Source organism: Trachypithecus francoisi, unplaced genomic scaffold (assembly GCF_009764315.1).
Source record: "Trachypithecus francoisi isolate TF-2019V2 unplaced genomic scaffold, Tfra_2.0 Lachesis_group17, whole genome shotgun sequence".
NCBI classification, from domain to species: Eukaryota; Metazoa; Chordata; class Mammalia; order Primates; family Cercopithecidae; genus Trachypithecus; species Trachypithecus francoisi.
In genome coordinates, this window is record NW_022681462.1 from 99346517 (window position 1) to 99368303 (window position 21787).

At 46.2% G+C, this 21787-nt stretch overlaps 1 protein-coding gene and 1 pseudogene across 4 annotated transcripts in view; one reads left to right on the forward strand and one right to left on the reverse strand.

Annotated features, from left to right (window-relative positions):
- Nucleotides 1–21787, reverse strand: part of ASAP2 (ArfGAP with SH3 domain, ankyrin repeat and PH domain 2) — a 203406-nt gene that overhangs the window by 133161 nt on the left and 48458 nt on the right. The gene's annotated exons all lie outside the window — the stretch shown is intronic.
- LOC117062756 lies at nucleotides 6408–6938 on the forward strand (annotated as a pseudogene).

Genomic DNA, 21787 nt, shown 5'->3' on the forward strand with positions numbered 1-21787 from the left:
TTGTAGTGTGGGATGTTAATAATGGAGAAGGCGGCCGGGCGCGGTGGCTCAAGCCTGTAATCCCAGCACTTTGGGAGGCCGAGACGGGCGGATCACGAGGTCAGGAGATCGAGACCATCCTGGCTAACATGGTGAAACCCCGTCTCTACTAAAAATACAAAAAACTAGCCGGGCGAGGTGGCGGGCGCCTGTAGTCCCAGCTACTCGGGAGGCTGAGGCAGGAGAATGGCGTGAACCCGGGAGGCGGAGCTTGCAGTGAGCCGAGATTGCGCCACTGCACTCCAGTCTGGGCGACAGAGCGAGACTCCGCCTCAAAAAAAAATAAAAATAAAAATAATGGAGAAGGCTATGCATGTCAAGGGGCAGGGGTATTTGGAAAGTTTCTGTATTTTCCATTCATTTTTGCTATAAACCTAAAACTAAAAATGTTTATTTAAATAAAAAAGGCATTCTTTTCTGCCACACTAAAGAGTAGAGAGTTACTGATACAAGATGAGTCGAGATTTCTTATATGGAGTTAACTCGTATTTTCCCAAGTGGTCATCTCTGATCCATTCCTAACTTCCTTCAAGATATAAAAGGGGATTTGGAAACAGTAAATAACTCAGGAAAATCACAATTAAATTCTCTTTCTCATGCAGTCTCATCACTTTTCCTCCCCAATCTGCCAGCCACAGACTTGCGGGGCCCAGGCCAGGCTCGGCCAGCACCAGCGGGCAGACTGAGGTTGTGCTCAGGGCTGTGCCAGAAACACCAGGTCCTAAAGCTTAGACCACAGGTCAGAGAGCACAGCTCTCACACATAGAGGTGCCAGCTCACTGTGCTCCTCAGAGCTCACAGTTCCGTGTCCCAGGTGAGGGGCCATTCTTGAAAAGCACATTTGATTTGGGACCGTGCAGCCTAGCACTCTCGCAGAATCTGGGCCTGCCCAGGCTTTGCCATTGGCTACAGCAGGATCTGATCCACACTTACAATATTAATAAAAGCCGCTCCTCTTTCTAAGCCTCCCCACAGACAGTGGAAGACACCAATGCCAGCCTGTCAGGTTCTCTGGAAGCATTAGAAGTCAGCCACCATTCTAAGCACCTTCCATGGGCCAGGAAGTGTAAAGGGAGAAAACACCTCATGAATAAAGAAGAAAGAGGCCACACACAGGGGCTCACGCCTGTAATCCCAACACTTTGAGAGGGCGAGGCAGGCGGATCACTTGAGGTCAGGAGTTCGAGACCAGCCTAGCCAACATGGTGAAACCCTGTCTCTACTAAAAATACAAAAATTAGCCGGGTGTGGCGGTGGGTGCCTGTAATCCCAGCTACTCAGGAGGCTGAGGCAAAAGAACTGCTTGAACCTGGGAGATGGAGGTTGCAGTGAGCCAAGATCATGCCACTGCACTCCAGCCTGGGCAACAGAGTGAGACTCTGTCTCAAAAAAAAAAAAAGACGACACAGGACAGCTTGAGGGGCAGGTCCCAGCCCAGGCACCATATAAGGCTTCCTGATGTTCTCAGAATAATAACTTTAACAAGCTTTAAAAACCTGATCATCTGAGCTCTGCCTGCTTCTCCAGCGTCAGCGCCTGACATTCTCCCCCACTTTCACATGTACCCCAAGCTTCCAACATAACGAGCTACCTGTGGCTCCCCCTCCACCTGCTGTCTTCCCAGCACGTGCACACACTCCTCTCTCCTGAGAATATCATCCTTGATCCAACTCATTGGTTCAGAGGGGTCTCCTCCTCCTGAGAAGGACTCTGATGCCTCCCCACCTCCATGACAGGGTGACAGGTTCTCATCTTAGCTTTTCCCGTAACACCCTGTGCTTAGCATTTCATTGGATAAAATGGCACGATCACCTTCTACCTGCAAGGTATTACTGACACAATGGTGAGGAAAACAGGACAAGGCAATGCCTGTGCCTTCTTGGAATTCACAATCTTGCAAAAGATAAACCCCTAGAGAAACACAAATTAACAATGAAAACAGGAGCCCAGGACTTACTACACGCACAAAACTGCTTTTTGAACTTGTCCAGCTCTGCTTCTAGACCTGCGCCGTCCACTACAGCAGCTACCAGCACATGTCTACAGAGCACCTGAAATGTGGCTAAGGGCCACGTTAAAACAATATTGTAGACATCTTAGGTTACAGAAAATATCAACAAAATTAATCATACCACCTCTTTTTAGTTTTTTTAATGCTTTCCTCTAAGGTCAGTCACTGATATTTGTTCATTGTATCCCCAGTGCCTACCAGAGAGCTTGCCACAGAACAGGACTCAAGAAGCAGCTCAGGAAAGAACGATGAGCCCAAAAGGCAGGGGCTCAAGTGCCAGGCAACAGTGCTACCCAGAGGGGATAGGGGAGAGTTGTGTTTGAAGGTTACTCAGGCCACAGGGAGGGTAATGGATCAGGGCAGGCAGGAAGTGCATTCAGGGAGAGGCTACGCAAAGAAGAGGGAACTGGCTGGAACCCGTGGTTCAAAAGCCATTCGGGACTCAAGCTGGGCAGTAACCGTTCTGGAAAAGCCAGCCAGGGAGATCTGTGCTGCCTCTCTCAACCAGATTCCAGCCCTCCTGCCTCTGATACTCCCACAGATGATAGAGTGACCTTGTGTCTACAGGAGTTTGGGTCAACTGTGCTAAAAACACAAGGACTAAACTGGATGCGGTAGCTCACACCTACTATAATACCAGCGCTTTGAGAGGCCAAGGAGGGAAGAATGTTTGAGGCCAGGAGCTTGAGACGAGCCTGGCCAACCTAGTGACACCCTGTCTCTACAAAAAATAAAAACAAAAGTTAGCCGGGCATGGGAACACACATCTGTAATCCCAGGCTGAGGAAGGAGGATCACTTAAAATATAAGCTGGAGGCTGCAGTGAACTATGATTGCGCCACTGCCCACTAGCCTGGGTGACATACAGATCCTGTCTCTTAAAAAAAAAAAAAAAAAAACAAACGAAAAAACAAAACATGGGACTGGAAGCAGTGGTAACCTTCAATGTAAAAGGTTGATCACAGACAACATACCTTAATAACACAGTTGAACTGACAAATTTCCTCCCATATTATGTCACGGGATACATCCCTCCCTGATCATTTACTGCATAAAACTCTTGAAAAAATAGGTCACCATATGGAATCTTGTACCTTTGTTACTGAAGAGGAAGTAGTGCTTCCTGAACTCAGGGACGAGTGCATAAACTTGCTTTTCTACAATCTGTTATACAGGTGAGGTAGGTGGAAGAGGTAATTTTTAATTAAAACTGCAAGCAGGAAAAGCAATTACCTCCCTATTCAGAAACACACCCTTCATTACAGTGCATATTTATAGACAATTAAAATTAAACTTGGTCAGGACGAGAAGCTAGAATGACTGTTTAAGACTGAGTGTTAGGCCAGACGCAGTGGCTCGTGCCTGTAATCCCAGCACTTTGGCAGGCCGAGGTGGCCGGATCACTTGAGATCAGAAGTTCCACAGACCAGCCTGGATAACATAGTAAAACTCTGTCTCTACTAAAAATACAAAAATTAGCTGGGCATGGTGGTGTGCACCTATAATCCCAGCTATTCAGGAGGCTGAGGCAGGCAACTCGCTTGAACCTCGGGAACGGAGGCTGCAGTCAGCAGAGATCACACAACTGTACTCCAGCTTGGGCGACAAAATGAGCCTCTCTCTCAAAACAAAACAAAAAAAGATTGAGTGCCAGAAACCGTCTTATGCCAACTATATATAAAAACAGCACTAGAAGTCCTGGCTAGAGCAATTAGACAGGAGAAAGAAATAAAGGGCCTCCAAATTGGAAAGGAAGAAGTTGAATTAGCCTTGTTTGCAGATGATGTGATCTTATATTTGGAAAAACCTAAAGATGCCATCAAAAAACTATCAGAACTGATGAAACTACCTTTGCAAAATTATAACTGACATAATTATTACAGTGAAAGAGATCTGACATCACTGACTCCATCCTATTTCTAACCTCCAAGCTGTCCTTGTTCATTCCTGGGCCTAGGCTGAACTAGCTTTGGGAGGAATTTAGTTTATAGTTTAGCTTTGAAACAAAGACAACAATAGCCCTTTCCCAAAATGAATCCCTCTTCCCGCCTGGGGACTGAACAGCCTTTGCAGGACTAATAAATTAGCCGTAAGTTTACAAATTATGGTTTAGGAGTCATGCAGCTGGAGGCTGCAAGATTCTGAGCTCATGGGGATAACATCACTATTGTAAAACGTAAGATCAGTGCTGGAGATATTTTGCAGACCCTGTATTCAATGGATCAGCTGATACCACCCAGATCGATAAACTGGCTCATCTGGTCCTGTGGCCTCCACCCAGGAACTGACTCGGCACAAAAGGACAGTTTTGACTCCCTATGAGTTCATCTCCGACCCAACCAATCAGCACTCCCAACTCACTGGCCCTGATGCATCAAATTATCCTTAAAAACTCTGATCCCCAAATTCTCCAGGAGACTGATTTGAATAATAACAAAATTCCAGTCTCCTGCACAGCTGGCTCTGTATGAATTACTCTTTCTCTACTGCAATTCCCCTGTCTTGATAAATCAGCTCTGTCTAGGCAGCAGCAGGCAAGGTGAACCCGTTGGGTGGTTACACTGATAAATAAATTCAGTAAAGTTGCAGGATACAAAATCAACATACAAAAATTAGTAGCATTTCTATATGTCAACAGCGAACAATCTGAAAAAGCAATCAAGAAAACAATCCCATTTACCATAGCTACAAATAAAATTAAATACCTAGGAATTAACCAAAGAAGTAAAGGATCTCTACAGTGAAAACTATAAAACGATGATATAAGAAATTGAAGAGGACACCAAAAAAATGAAAAGATATTCCACATTTGTGAATTGTAAGAATCAATATTGTTAAAATGTCCATACTACCCAGAGCAATTTACAGATTCAATGCAATTTCCATCAAAACACCAATGCTGTTCTTCACAGAAATAGAAAAAATAACCCTAAGATTTATATAGAACCACAAAAGACCCAAAATAGCCAAAGCTATCCTAAGCAAAGAAAACAGAACTGGAGGAATCACATTACCTGACTTCAAATTATATTATAGAGCTATAGTAGCCAAAACAGTATGGTACTGGCATAGAAACAAGACACGTAGACTAATGGAATAGAGAACCCAGAAATAAATCCTTACATTTGCAGTGAACTCATTTTTGACAAACGTGCCAAAAACATACACTGGGGAAAGGACAATTTTTTCAATAAATTGTGCTGGGAAAACTGGATATTCATGCTCAGAAGAATAAAACTAGACCTCTATCTTTCACCATATACAAAAATCAAATCAAAATGGATTAAAGACTTAAATCTATGATCTCAAACTATCAAACTCTGATAAGAAATGGAGAAACTGCAGGACACTGGTCTGGGCAAAGACTCCTTGAGTAATGCCCCACAAGCACAGGCAACCAAAGCAAAAATGGATAAATGGGATCGTATCAAGTTAAAAAGCTTCTACACAGCAAAGGAAACAATCAACAAAGTGGTAAGACACCCCACAGAGTGGGAGAAAATATTTGCAAACTATCCATCTGACAAGGAATAACCAAAATATGTAAGAAGCTCAAACAACTCTACAGGAAAAAAATCTAATGATCCAATTTTAAAATGGGCAAAAGATCTAAATAGACATATCTCCAAAGAAGACATACAAATGGCAAACAGGCATACAAAAAAGTGTTTAACATCATTGATCATCCAAGAAATGCAAATCAAAACTACAATGATATCATCTCACCCCAGTTAAAACGGTTTACATGCAAAAGGCAGGCAATAACAAATGCTTATGGGGATGTGGAGAAAAGGGAACACCAGTACACTATTGGTGGAAATGTAAATTAGTACAATCACTACGGAGAACAGTATAGAGGTTCCTCAAAAAACTAAAAATAGAGCTATGATATGATCCAGCAATCCCACTGCTGTATACATACCCAAAAAAAGGAAATCAGTATACTAAAGAGATACCTGCTCTCCCATGTTTATTGTAGTACTATTCACAATGACCACGATTTGGAAACAACCTAAGTGTCCATTAACAGATTAATGAATAAAGAAAATGTGGCACATATACACAATGGAGTACTATTCAGCCATAAAAAAGAATGACATCCTGTCATCTGCAATGACGTGGATGGAAATAGAGGTTATTATGTTAAGGGAAATAAGCCACGTACAGAAAGACAAACACTCCACGTTTTCACTTATTTGTGGGAGCTAAAAAAAAAAATTAAAACAGCCCCAGTCACTGAGCCGCTGCCAAGGACTCAGCAGCCTCCCCCTTGAGTCCCCTTGCTTCCCCACGTTCCGTACCCCCTGCCCGCCACCTTCTGCAGACCGTTTCCACTGAGGAAAGGGAATCGTGTCGTATGTCCACTCTCCAGAACCTCCACTTTCAACTCCTTTGCTGATGCAAGTAAGGGTGATGACCTGCTTCCTGCTGGCACTGAGGATTATATCCACATAAGAATTCAACAGAGAAATGGCAGGAAGACCCTTACTACTGTCCAAGGGATCGCTGATGATTACAACAAAAAGAAACCAGTGAAGGCGTTTAAGAAGTTTGCCTGCAATGGTACTGTAATTGAACATCCAGAATATGGAGAAGTAATTCAGCTACAGGGTGACCAGCGCAAGAACACATATTATGCCAATTCCTCGTAGAGCCTGGACTGGCTAAGGACGATCAGCTGAAGGTTCATGGGGTTTAAACGCTTGTGGCTCACCGTAGCTTAAGTAAGGATTTCCTTGCAATGAGTAGAATTTCCTTTCTGTCCCTTGTCCCAAGTCTAAAAACCTCACAGCTTGTATAATGTAACCATTTGGGGTCCGCTTTTAACTTGGACTAGTGTAACTCCTTCATGCAATAAACTGAAAACAGCCATTAAAAAAACCGAAAACAACTGAACTTACGGAGACTGAGAGTAGGACAGTTACCAGAGGCTGGGAAGGGTAGTTGGGGTGGGAGTGGGGATGGTAAATGGATACAAAAATATAGGTGGATAGATGAATAAGATCTAGTATTTGATAGAAACAGAGTGACAGAAGTCAACAATAATTTATCATACATTTAAAAATAAAAGAGTATAATGAGATGTAACCCAAAAGAAGGCTAAATGCTTTGAGGTGATGGAGGCCCCGTTTACCCTAATGTGATTATTACACACTGCCTGCCTCTATCAAAATATCTCATGTACCCCATAAAAATATACACCTACTATGTACCCACAATAATTAAAACTTAAAAGAAAAATACTGAAATCTTAGAGCAACAAAAAATAACAAAGCTTGAGTCTCCAGGAAGCAAAGGTGTCTACCCACCAGGCTGAGAATTCTAACCAGACTCAGGCACTCCACTACCCTGCTTCCCAAATGAAAACTCCACACTAGCTTGGAGTGGGGAAGAAAGCAACTTTCACGGGAACTTAGGTGTAAAAACCACGAACAAAAGCAAGAACCGAATGGACCCCGAGACCGGAGCAGGGCCTGCACTGCAGCTGCCGGCTGGCCAGACCTCATTAATCCTCAGGGGCCAGGTGGAAGCTGACCTTCAGTTTGTCAAACAAGTTTTACAGAGTGAATTCATCACAAAAACAAGAGGTGGGGAGGTGTCCCAAATATTTCCAAGGAAAACCACTGTTTTCAACCACTTTAAAGCATCTGTTTGGAGTTCCCAAACTCTTCTATAGGTTCCTCTCTAGTTACCGAGGGGCCTCTTCCAATCTCTGCTGCTCAGCTGAGCCAGAGCCAGGACAGGGGACGGGGACAGTGTGTGGGGGCAGTAAGGATGGCGTGCAGTGCGGGTAAGCAAAGTCCACCACAGGAGAGACCACCACAAAGCTGTTCACTCATTTTCCACACCTGTGCTATCCAACAGGGTAGCCACAGAGGAATGTTTCAGTCAAGATTCATTAAAATTTCAAATTCATTTCCTCAGGTCTTGCTACCTTCTGCAAGAGCTACAGCCACTCACGCAGCACAGTGGCCTCTGAATGTCCCCAACCTCATGCTTCTCTTCCTTCATTCGTCGGCCCCACTGTATCCCTGAGGGCGGTGCCAACACCTCTGGGGTCACCCGGAGGCCCTGGCCATGGTTCCTCCGTGGGCTCAGCGTCAACATCACCCCGTGGCCACCCTCCTCCATGTGGGGGCTCCTCTACCTCTTCTTGGTCCCCACAGAACCCTATGGGGCCTCCACCCTGTGTCACCACAGGCTGGATGGTGCGGGCCAAGCCCACTATCTGAGGAGATGACCTGGCTCAGGGTGGGCACATGGGGCCTGCGGGCCAGCTTTTATCCAACCGTGAGCTAAGACTATTTCCAGATGAATGTTTCCAATGAACGCAACGACAGGGTCACAGGAAAGACCAACTGAACCCCAATTAATTAAGATAAATATTATACCCCTCAAAATAATTCCTCTCTTTCCCCTAGGAGACCTGCATTACCAAAAAATTGTACTCCATTATTATGTTTATATTTTGAATTTCATTAATAAAAAATTCGTAGATATTTATCACCTGTCTTATGTAAGTACCTACATAACTGCCTTGAGGTCCGCCAAACCTAAAATATTTACTATATCTGGCCCCTCACAGAAAAGGTTTGCTGACCCCTGGCCTCAATGATCCATACAAAATGCCTCTGCCACAGCACCAGCAGCCCCTGCACCCCGCTCCTCCCAACCCTGACCGGGAGCCCACACTGCAGGCAGCACAGCACCGGTTTGTCCCCAGCACCCTGAGTTCTCAATGCGAACCAGCAGGGTGGCAAGGGGCTGGCTTCCTTCTTGGAACTCAAAGATGCCGCCCTGGGGAGAGCAGAGGCCTGCAGCACTCAGGCAGCCCCAGCACGCTCCACTCTCCTGTCCCATCTTCTCTCCCCTTGTTCCACGGACGAAAGGCCAGGCTGAGAAGGGACATTTCTGAAACACAGTAGACAAAACACAAAACAAAACACATCCAGGTCTGTGCCCCAAGGGTGGCTTTGCCAAAAAGAGTCGGACAGATATTCAGATGGCAGCTTTGTCTCACCACACATTCAACTCTTCAGAAAGTAACACAGAGCATGAATGACAGTGTCAAATATTTCCAGAAGCCTTTTGGGAAGCACAGACTCGCACTGTGGCCTGTGGGCTCCGTTTAAAGCCAGAGCAATAATGAACCTCCCTCCTTCTGGGAATAAAGCCAGGCCTGAAGAATAGCAGGTGTCACTAAGAATTAAGATCAAAGAGACAGCTGAGCTAAGTCACAGCTGAGGCAAGGGTGTGCCTAAGGACAAATGAGAAGGGAGCGTTTTCGTATCATCTTAAAAAATTAAGATTACTCAGAGTAAATATACATCGGCAACAGAAGACATGGACAGGTTGTCCTAACACTCCTCAAAACAGCCCCTAACTGGATAAACCAAAATGTCAATGGTAAAATGAATAAACGATGATGGACATTCATACAACAGAATGCTACACAGCAACGGAAGAGAATAAACTTACCCCAGAACATAAGTGAATGTGACAAAAACGTTGAGCAAAAGAATACAAGCAGTATAAAAACTTCAAAAATAGGCAAAACTAAATTGTTTACGTTTAGGGATATATACCTTGTTGGCAAACTACAAACTGAGGCAAGCTTAGGGTCGCAGTCAAGGCAGCAGCAGCCTCTGAGGGCGTTACGACGGGACAGGCCTGAGCGGCGTGCTTGGAGTGCTGGCCAAAATCAGGCTCCATACTTTTTTTTTTTTTTTGAGACAAAGTCTTGCTCTGTTGCTCAGGCTGGAGTACAGTGGTGCATTCTTGGTTCACTGCAACCTCCGCCTCCTGGGTTCAAGCGATTCTCATGCCTCAGCCTCCTGAGTAGCTAGGACTACAGTCATGCACTACCACACCCAGCTAATTTTTGTATTTTTAGTAAAGTCAGGGTTTCACCATGTTGGCCAGGCTGATCTCAAACTCCCGGCCTCCAGTGATCCGCCCACCTCGACCTCCCAAAGTGCTAGGATCATAGGTGTGAGAAACTGCATGTGGCCTTCACAATCATTCTTTAAAAGCCATTTGTATCAATAGCAAAGACATGGAATCAACCCAGGTGCCCATCAACAGTGGACTGGATAAAGAAAACGTGGTACATATACACCATGGAATACGACATAGCTATGAAAAAGAAGGAAATCATGTCCTTTGCAGCAACATGGATACGGCTGCAGGCCATAATCCTAAGCAAATTAACACAGGAACAAAAAAGCAAATACTGCATGTTCTCACTTACAAGTGGGAGCTAAATGTTGAGTACTCAGGACATTAAAGAAACAAACAATAGAAACTGGGGACTACTTGAGCAGGGACAGATGTGGAGAGGGGTTGAAAAACTCTCGGGTACTATGCTCACTACCTGGATGATGGGATCAAACATGCCCCAAAACTCAGCATCATGCAATATATCCCACATAGCGAACCTACACATGTACCCCCAGATCTAAAATAAAAGTTGAATTTTTAAAAAATATCTCATTGAAAAAAGTTTTAAATGCTATGTGTTATAAGACACATTATTAAGAATACAAGTAAAGTTAAAGCAGCTTTTAAAGAAAATAAATTAGAGTTGGCAAAAGAACTAGAAAATATTGCCCAAATGAAAGTGAACTTCAGGGGTAATTTATTAGCCGAGCATGTTGGTTGACCACAGGAAGCAAAAGGGACTTAGGAATCCCTTCGTTCCATTTCTAAACCATCAGAGAGAAGCTAGAGATAGAGGCAAAACTGAAGGCAGGTCTGCCAGCTCAGGCCTGGGGCTTTTCTCCCCAGCATCAGGCGCTTCCCAGGAACGCTGGGAGGTGGTTTTGGGTAATCTTACTAAACTACTTAATCTGGTCTTACAAATAACTGTTTCTCTGAGCTCCTAAAGTAGCAACTTTGAGGGCAGGCAAACAGAAAAGAAACACTTCTTTCATTTTTCTCCTAGATGGTTTCCTTTCTGAGATTCCATCCCCATCTTGACTAGAACGGGGTGGTGGCAGAGTTCACACCTCAGCCGAGGAAGGCTAGCCTTGGTAACAAGGTGCTCCCAGACCTGTGGCCCCCCAGCAAGGAGGAAAGCTGGCCTGTATATGTGCAGGCGCCCACCAGCCGCATAGGAACAGTACTGAGGACAAAACACAAGTCAAGCGGCTCTGCAGAAGCAGTGTGGCGTGGTGGCTCATGCCTGTAACCCTCACTTTGGAAGGCTGAGGTAGGCAAACCACTTGAGCCTAAGCATTTGAGACAGGCCTAGGCAACACAGTGAGACCCTATCTCTACAAAAAGTACAAAAATTAGCTGGGTGTGGTGGTAGGTGCCTGTGGTCCCAGTTACTGGGTGAGACTGAAGCAGGAGGATCACTCGAGTCTGGGAAGTCCAGGCTGCAGTGAGCTATGATCGTGCCACTGAACTCTACCCTGGGCAACAGAGTGAGATCCTGTGTCAAAAATAATAATAATAACAAAATAAAATAAAATAAAAAGGCAATCGTTTTTTAAAAAATTCCATCTCCAGAAGTAGAACATTACAAGCTTATGGGCCAGGCGTGGTGGTTCACACCTGCAATCCCAACACTGTGGGAGGCCGAGGCAGACGGATCACTTGAGGTCAGGAGTTCAAGACTAGCCTGGCTAACATGGTGAAACCCCATCTGTACTAAAAATACAAAAAATTAGCTGGGCGTGGTGGTGTATGCCTATAAGCCCAGCTACTTGGAAGGCTGAGGCAGGAGAATCACTTAAACTGGGGAGGCAGAGGTTGCAGTGAGCTGAGATCATGCCATTGCACTCCAGCTTGGGCAACAAGAGTGAAACTCCATTTCAAAAAAATAAATAAATAAATGAAAATCACAAGCTTGTTTATTAAATCCATTACACATACACATACACACACACAAACTGTAAAAGCAAAGCAAAAAAAACTGTTATAAAAGAGGATAGACAAGTGATACATAAAGATACAGAAAGAAAATAATCATTGTTGTCTTAGGAAAAGTTGGAGGAATTTTTTGTTTCACCACTTTTAAACTATCATTAACAATGAATACATTATTTGGTAATTACTTTTAATTAAAGAAAATGAAAAGTACTTCAATATCCTACACTTTGTTACCTTTTTCTCTTCTCCTCCCATCAAGCAAGGTACTGAGGAGTTCTTTGAGCACAAAAATGTGTCAAAGGGACAGATTAAACAATAAAGAAAACAAAAATACTCAAAACTGTAGTCCCTCGGTCTCCATGGGGGATTAATTCCAGGATTCCCTTGAATTCCGAGGATGCTCAATTCCATAATGTAGAATGTTGTCATATTTGCATGTAACCTACACACATCCTCCCACGTGCTTTAAATCATCTCTAGATTACTTACATCTAATGCAATGTAAATGCTATGTAAATAGTTGTTACACTGTATTTTTAAAATTTTGTATTTTTCATTATTTATTTTTTTGAAATAGGATCTCACTCTATCCCCCAGGCTGGAGTGCAGTGGTGTGATCAGGGCTCACTGCAGCCTCCACCTCCTGGGCTCAAGTGATCCTCTTGCCTCAGCCTCCTGAGTAGCTGGCAGCACAGGCACATGCCACCACACCCGGCTAATTTTCAAATTTTTTGTAGAGACATCTCCCTGTGTGGCCCATGCTAGTCTCAAACTCCTGGGCTCAAGTGATCCTCCTGTCTCAGCCTCCCAAAGTGCTAGGATTAGAGGCATAAGGTACTGCGTCTGGCCACAATTTGTGTTTTTTAAATTGTTGTATTAGTTTTTATTGGATATTTTTTCTTGAATATTTTTCCCTTTAGACCCTACGTGACTGAACACGAGGATGCAAAACCCACAGGTGCAGAGGGCCAATGGTACACAGGGAGGAACAAACTCTGGAATGGGCAAAGGACTCAGTCACAGAGTGTACCTAGACGAGGAGAGAAGATGGTGACAGAGACTGAGTTTTTGCTACCACCTGAAAACTCTACCACAAGGATATATTCACGTATGACTTGCATGGGAAAGATTAATAAATGATGAGCGAGAAGACAGCTCTGGGTGTACAGAGGAGTAGCACATGAATGCAGCCTGCTAGGCTGAATCACGGTCTCCAGTGCTCTGTGCATCGGCCACAGAGGCCGTCAGAGCTGGGGACTCATAATGAGAACAGCAGAGGCCCGGACACACTGGAAATACCATCCAAGGAAGGAAGGTTCCTGATGGGGAAGGAGACAGTGGTGAGGCCAGCACGGGTCCCCCAGTCTCTGGAAAAGAGAAACCTTTTCTCTTTTTTTGCTCAAAAGCAAAACCTTTTCCCAAGATCAAATACTAAAATACACCTTCCTCCTTTCCCCACAAGTGGTTTCTGCAAAGAAGTTCCAGCAGTACTTGTGTTTAGTTTTTAGTTTTTTGTGTTTTTTTTGAGGCAGGGTCTCACTGTAGCGCCCAGGCTAGAGTGCAGTGGTATGATCTCGGCTCACTGCAACCTCTTCTTCCAAGGCTCAAGTGATCCTCCCACCTCAGCCTCCTGAAGAGCTGGGACTACAGGTCAGGTGCACACCACCAGACCTGGTTAATTTTTGTGTTTTTAGTAAAGATGAGGTTTCCTCAGGTTGGCCAGACTGCTCTTGAACTCCTGACCTAAACTGATCTGCCCACTTCTGCCTCCTAAAGTGCTGGGATTACAAGTGTGAGACACCACACCTGGTCTTCCGGCAGTACTTTTAAAAGGGGGGAAAAAATGGAAGGAAGAAAAAAAAAAGCCTAACCTATTATAGAAGAGCCAGGGTAACTGCGCCCTCAGCTGATGACTTTCAGACGGCCGTCGACTGCCTGAAGTGGACGGTGTGACGGGTATGAACAGATAAGTGAGAAAAGAACCCACGTAGCTCTAAACCCACACACACTATGAAAAATCGACACATGAACAAGGACAGGCTGCAGTCTCCTGGAGTTTAAGGAAGCAGCGCCCGGAGGCACCCCCGGGAGGTCTGCGCCTCGGAGGCTTCGGTGGGAGCGCCCCGTGGCTTTCATGGGCTTTGCCAGGATCCCTATCTTAGAGAAACGGAAACAGATGACAGTGAACTCCAATTCTGTCAAAAGGCTTCACATCCTGACTTTTATTTAGGGGGAAGCAAAGTCTCTGGGAGCTCTGGGGGAGTGAGAAAGGAAAAACCACATTTTGGCAAGATCACCACTGCACAGCAACAGCAGAAACCCAGCAGCGCGGGGTGGCTCTGGGAAGGGCCCCCCAGCCAGCCTGGTGCCCTGCTCCAGGGAGAGCCACAGTGGCACAAGGGGGCCTGGTCTGGGGTCCCCTGACACCCACATTACTGAGCTGTGGCCCCTGGGAATGGCAGGAGAGCAGACTCAAGATAGAAAATGGGCTAGCTCAGGAGAAGAATCACAAACCAGGGGGGGACATGACACCAGAAGGTGCTGGGCACACTACTGATGGGGAGCGGGGACACCGAGACAGCGGGAAGCCAGCATGCAGTCACCGCCTGGGCCAGGCCCCCCAGCCTTGGAGATGTAGAAGGCAGCAGAGCTCAGAGTCTGGGAAGGCGACCTTCAGCTGGGCGTGAGGTCAGCCTTCCACATCTTCCCAGTCCCAGAAGACAATGGAATCCTAAGCCAGGCTGATTTCCCCAGGAAACCAGGCTCAAGCCACATGAACTTCACTTTAGTCAAATAAACAGGGGAGAGGAGACGTGAGATCGCCGAGTTTTCTTTCTGAACCCTGCGTGAAGGAGACCAAGGACTTTGCTTCCTGAGGCTACGGAGGTCAGCCTGGAGACGCCATTATCACACCGTGTCCTGGGGCCTCTGCCCCAGTCGGCCTGCCGGGCTCTGCCATCCAACTGGGCCCCCACTGCTGTCCACCAGTGGTCACATTTGTGTACTGTGCTCCTTTAATAAACACAGCTTGTGACTGTGAACAGAGGCTTTAAGGAATGGATGCATTACAAATGAGAAAACCCAGTGCTCGATCCCTTTGGAAACAAGTGCATCAGTTACAAATCACTGGTTCTGGATTCTGGAATGAGACTGACTTGGTTCTAAACCAGGCTCCAATTACTAGCCGCATGACCTCCAAAAAACGACTCCACCTCACTGACTTCTGTTTCTTCACCTATAAATCCGATAGGTGAAGGATAAGTTCACCAATGCTTATGTGTCTGCCATACAGTCGGCACTCGATATCTAATAGTGATTACCAGCGTCCTCTGGTTCTCAGAGAGGCTAGGTGTAAACTACACCAATTAAAGTGGTCGTTAAGAAGACGCTGTTACCCCAGGACCGTCTCAATCATTACGACAAATACTTTTCAGGTCTGATAATGGTTAGAATGAGAATAAATCTCTAAGAACAAAAGACTTTACAGCTCATACCAGCCTTTCATTTCCACTAATACATTTTTTTCCATCAACATTTAAATTTTTCAAAACTTCATCCAGGTATGATGGCATGTGCCTATAATTCCCAGCTACTGAGGAGGCTGAGGCAGGAGGATAGCTTGAGCTCAGGAGTTTGAGTCCAGCCTGGGCAATGTAGCAACACCCTGTCTTGAAAAACATTGTTTTTCAAAACTTTTCCTGGTGTGCTCACGTGTTTCTCTCTGACTCCCCATGGGGAGGGGCACATGGCAAATGGTTGGGTGAGGTGCTCCCGTCCAATTGGCCTCTCTTGAACACTAAGGGTTAAAGGAACAGGGCATGAAAGTCCAGGTCTTAAGTGCAGGGGTGAGTAGAAGTGGCCACCAGGGTGTCCACCCATCCTCTCCTCACCTACCCTGACTGAGGTAACCCCAGGTCTGCCCCTCTCCCACCTGGGACACCGCCAGCAGGGCCTCTCCCCTGCATGTGGCAGACCAGCCAGGTGGAACTCTGCCCCCTCCCCCTACACTTGGCCACACTGTTAAAGTTGGGGGCAGCACTGGACGACCTCCAAAGCTCCCAAAATGCTCCCAGGGAAAGAAAGGCCTACTGTGCCACTCAGCTCAGCTTACCAGCATTTGAGAGAAATACTTTTAAGTTACCAAGGCAGCAGTAGGTGTGTAGTCTAAAATCACACCTAGGGCCCAACTCCAACTACCATACAGCAGTTTACACTCCACAGAGCACTTTTACTTCCATTATCTTTACTGCAATATTTACAACCACTTGTGAAATCACCACCTCTTTCTCCAGCTTAAAGGAGAAGAAACTGACTCAAAGAGTTTAAGTGACTCGCCCAAAGTCATGTGCTTGGCTTTGAACTGATGAAAGGCTGGGAGAGCTCCAGCCAACGGAGGGAGGACAGAAGGCAGCTTCCAGAGCTGTGCTCCCCCTCCCGCTTCCCAATGGCCTCACTTCCAGAACCAGAAGTACTGGCTTTCTCCAACGTTTGGGGAAAATAACCACCCGGCATTACTCCTGCTTTCTCTAAATCCTGTTCAACTAACCCCAGCCCAGCTACAGGCAAGGGGGCTGCTACTTCCACACCAAGAGTGCTGTCTACCCCTTCACCAAGAAAGCTGCCAGCTGCTCTCTCCACCCAAGCTGGCTCCTGCCACCCCAAGGGCCTGTCACATGTCCCCCAGAACAGTAGCATCTAAAGTTCACCAGGGGCACAACCATCTAAAGTCCACCAGGGGCACAGACACAGCCCCCCTGACCACCCTGGGTAACCAATTCATTGTTTCAGAATCTTCTGAAGGGCCAGGGTGGCTGAGAAGCAGATAGAGTAGGGGCAGGGTCATCATTTGCATGTGTCCAGGTTACACAATCCGGGGCTCTTCCTGGGCTTTTCAGAGGGAAAATTAAAACCCTGCTATCTTTAGTCTTTCATTTCTCCATCTTCCACTTCTCAGTTCCTGTTTCCCATCCAAAAGACCTGACCCCATTCCTCTATGGTAGAATGGGAAGCAAGGAGGAGAAAAACCCAGAATGGGGAAGGGAGAAGAAAGGCAGGAAGGAACCACCAGGCTTGCTGGGGCCCCGCACAAAGCCAACCTCTGTATACAGCAGAGATTGTTTTCTAAAAAAGGAGTGTGACGACGCAAACAAGGTCATGTGCCTTTTAGAGCCTGGCCAGCCCTGTGCCCCTCTCCAGCTTCTCCCACACAGAGGTCATGGGCCCCGCTCCACCCCCAGCTCCTACCCCAGAATCAGTCATCTCTAGGAATGAACCTTTCATTTTTCTACAATCCAATCAGTGCGGTGATGGCAGAGGGGGAATGAACTGGGGGAGGGCCCGAAGGTGCACAGGGACCAGCCAGGCACCATTCCGGTCCCTGGCAGCAGATTCTGGATCCTGCTTCATCCTCGTGACCCAGGCTTATTGCAGGAGTCACTGCTACAGATGAAGACCATAAGCTTTCATTCCCACATCTCCACACCCAAATTACTTGATCGCCTGGGCCTCAGCGTTCATATCCTTAAAATGCGGGCAGTAATACCTACGCAATACTGTGACTGTTGCCTTGACAGTTGGAGAGTCCCCAGGTTGGTAGAGGACCGTTCCCCTCCCACCTCCATAGCAGAGCCATCAGGCCATCGGATTGGTGCCTGACTCTGGGGGAGGGACCAGCCTGCTTGGGGGCCTTGTAAGTGGGGTTCCTCAACCACAGAGTTTCCCAGGTAGGGGAGGAGGCAATGGGCAGACACTGGACAGTCATTCCCAATTTTAGACCTGGGTTCCATACTCTACTCCACTTAGCCCAAGGACTATGCAGGACCCTCCAGGGGCTCATCAGGGTGCAAGGGAGCTGAGAAGGCATGGGGGACATTTAGCATCGGCCCCCATCCCTGGCCCCAAATGTGCAGGGCTACTTTGCCCGTCGGCCTCAGATGAGTTCATCTGAAGATCTCTGCGCTAAAACACACACACAAGGCTGGGCTCTGCTGCCCTCAATGGAAAGTGGTCCACCCACTAGAGCCACACTCCCAACAGTGGTCCAGCCTTGGGGCAGGGGGCCTGAGAGCCCCAAGAAGCAAGGTGGGGACAGAGGCGGGGGCCAAAGAGATGCAGATGGTGCTTTTCATTTTTGTTCCTTAAGATTTTGGGCTGAAAACTGTGCCCTCTGATAGCATCCACCTACCAGGGAGCAGGAGTACAAGAGGAGGACTTGAGAGGTACAAGCCAGGCTGAGGGGTGGGAGCCTGGAAAGAGGGGCACCCCAGCCTGGGCGGCCTGGCAGGAGAGCAGGGTGCAGGAAGCGGGAGCAGAGGCAAGGAAGGGCAGGGTCCCTGTCACTGCAGGATGGCGCGGAAGGGACGGGAAGTGCAGCAACAGGCAGGGATGGCCCTTGGCTGTGCTGCTAAGGTCAGCAAGGGCCATTTATTTTCAGCATTGAGGGACGAATGTTTCTCCCCAAGGAAGGGCTTAAGCCCATTAGTTTTACTTTCTTTGTTCGTTTTCCATCCAAAGAAAAGAAAATCTGAAACCCCAGCTAACAGAACAAGAGGGGAAGCAAGGGGAAGGGCTCCCTGAGCAGCAGCAAGTAAGGGGAAGAGGCTGAACCTCCGGCCCACAGGCTGGACCACGGCCCAGAGCAATTCCCTTCCCTGCTAAGGGGACAGTCAGGCCTGCAGACACCACAGAGAAAGGCCGAAGAGCAAGCCCAGGGTCCTGGTCTGGCCCCGCACAGCCAGTTTCTGGCTGCAACCCCAGGAATATCACTGGAGGGCTGCAGACCCCAATCTGTAATCAGGAGCACGAACATATGCACTCCAAAATGCTGAGTCCTAAAAGCAAAGACTGTATGTAATGCTGCTATGTTTAGTTTGAGAAGAGAAGACGAGAGAGAGAGAGAGAGAGAGAGAAATATATAAGTAAAAGTGAAGATCGTCTGTTTCTCAGCCAGAATGCTGTCTGCTCTGAAGATGATCTGTGGAATATTTACTGTTTCTCAAGAGACCTAAAGAAGTTGCAACAGCCACAAGAGAGTCAGCAGCTTCCCGGGGCTTGGCTCACTCCAGCCACCCCGCCCCAGGACCCAGGAAGGTTTGCATTTGTTGTGGGGACTGAAAATCATGCACTGTGCAAAATGAGAAGATGAGTATGGCGGCAGGGGTACCATAGAGACTGTCACCTACTCGAATTGGGGCCTTAGATGAACCATTTCTCCTCTGAGCTTCTAGATACAAAATTCTATGAAAGTACCACCTTTAAAATAGCTTGCATTTTAGTTAATCTTTCCAAGAAGGAAATCTTACAGTGACATTCAGACATATGTGAGGTAATGGATTAATTTTCTAAAGGAAAGTACGACTCCTAACCAAAAGTCTCAAAAAAACAAAAACACTACTGATTACTATCAATACTGTGAATAGCATTTATTTCAACTTTACAAATGGCTGGTAATCATAGAAAGTAATTTTTTTTTTTTTTTTGAGACAAAGTATCGCTCTGTCACCCAGCCAGGCGTGAGCCACCGCACGTGGCCAAAAGTAATTTTTAATGACGAATTCCACTGCATTTCCCTGGCTTAGATTTCTCAAAATAGATGGAAAGAAATGAAATGTGTATGTCAGTATATCCTACCCAAAAGTTAGGGTACAAATGTGATGATACCAGCACTGGTTATGGGGGTAGCAGTAACAGGCTTCCAACCGCATAGCACCTCTAAAACAAAGTGCTTTCACACAGATTACGGCTCATGACTCTCCAACCTGGGCAGTGGGTAACACAGGCAATATTACCACAACAATATGGGAAGTAAGATTCACAAAGGTATTTTTCCAAGGCCACATAGGCAAGGATAAAGCAAAATACCACCTTTGTATTCTCTTTTTTTGCTTAAAAACCACTTTCAGGCCAGGCACAGTAGTTCACATCTGTAATTCCAGCACTTTGGGAGGCCAAGGCGGGTGGATCACTTGAGGTCAGGAGGAGTTCAAGACCAGCCTGGCCAACGTAGTGAAACCCCATCTCTACCAAAAATACAAAAAAATTAGCCAGGTGTGGTGGCGTGAGACTGTAATCCCAGCTACTCGGGAGGCTGAGGCAGGAGAATTGCTTGAACCTGGGAGACGGACGTTGCAGTGAACGGAGATCGTGCCACTGCATTCCAGCCTGAATGACAGACAGAAACTCCGTCTCAAAAACAAAACAAAACCACCACATTTTCACATTCTCCTAGCCTGTTCTTTCTGACACCATGTACTGGTTCATTAGTTTGTTCAAGGAAATCTCCGTTAAAAAGTTAAGAAACAACAAACCAAGAAAATAAAGCTATCTTAATTTTGCAGGGAAAGGTTGTGAGCACCGATGATTATTCCATAATGCTTACTAAGTAGGTATATCCTTCCTACCACTGTTTGAGACCACTATAAAACAGTCGCTGCTTTCAGACTTAACATTTCCCAAGGCAATTGAGACTTTTCATCAGCTGAACCCTAAGGAACAAGGACAAACTGTCACTCCCTCAGGACAGGGGCCCACGCCTTCTGATCTCTGAATCTCTAGCACCAGTGGAATGCCCGACACGTGTAAATGCTCCGTGAACACGGAATGAATGAAACCATCCTCTGCTGCTCTTTAGTTTCTACCAAACGCCCTGTGACAGGCTGTTCGGGAAAGACACCCTGGAGCAGGTAACACAGGCACATCCTGAAGAAAGTGACAGGCTGTTAGCAGGCAGGAGGCACTCCAGCCAAGGACCTGGAATGAGTCCATCAGCTGTGCTGGCCCCTCCCGGCCCTTGGCTGCAGCAGGAGAATCAGGATGGAGAGGAACAAGGACTGAGAATGGACAAGACAAGCGGCTAAGAGACAGTCATGCTGACTCTCAGTCAGTGCTTTTTTAAAACCCAACTCCTCTGTCGCACAGAGGAAATGGATTAAAAAGGTCTCTTGCTGGAATACAAATTGCTCAAATGCATACCATCGCACCCCCAAAACGGAATCAATGAGAACACTGAGGCTGTTTTCATTCATTTGAAATTGGCAGTTGGATGGCAGTGGCCTGCACTTTCATTTCGATACTCTTCCAGTTACACAAGACAGAGACAATTCTGATTTGCACATGTAAATAGAAACAGATGGCCACATTCTTTTTTAAAAACAAAATCCAAAAGCTTTGAAATAGTAAGAAATTTGTTTCAACTCTCTACCACTAACATCATCTAATATCTCCTTGCAGTCCTTATCTCAGATATGTTAGACTAGAAGCATCTGAAACATATATTGACTGCTCAGCCCGTGGACAGCATCATCATGGCACAGCATGTTAAACGCTAATTTCTTTTTGCCTGACATTTAACTGAAGGCAGCACATGCATATACACCCTCGTGCTAAACTCCGACTTTTAACATCCTGGCGCCCACTGACATGCTAATTTTTTATCTTCATCACCCCAGAGCTGGCACATGGTTGGCACTCAATAAATATTCATTAAATGAATTAATTGGGCTGCCAGAATTACTTGCTTTTTTTTGGAGGGGACCCTAGTACAGTTTTTCTCCTGCCATTTTTATGAATGTCTGAACCTGCAAATATGTCAATGACTAGGGAAACTATAGTAATGCACTGGTCATTCTATGACTTTAAGTCTACACAGGTTCCTTCATCAAAACAGGGTATTAAAAACAACTAAGCTACAGAGCCAGATCCTATTGGAGCAACTGTAGTTTATAACCTGCTTATAAACCCCAGTTCTTAAGTCCCTCAATGCCTAGCCATGCTATCTACCAATAGGCATACAAATAAATCAGACGATCTTGTGCCCCTCAGCCCAATGCTTACCAAGACTTCAAAATGTTTTGGTGAGATCAC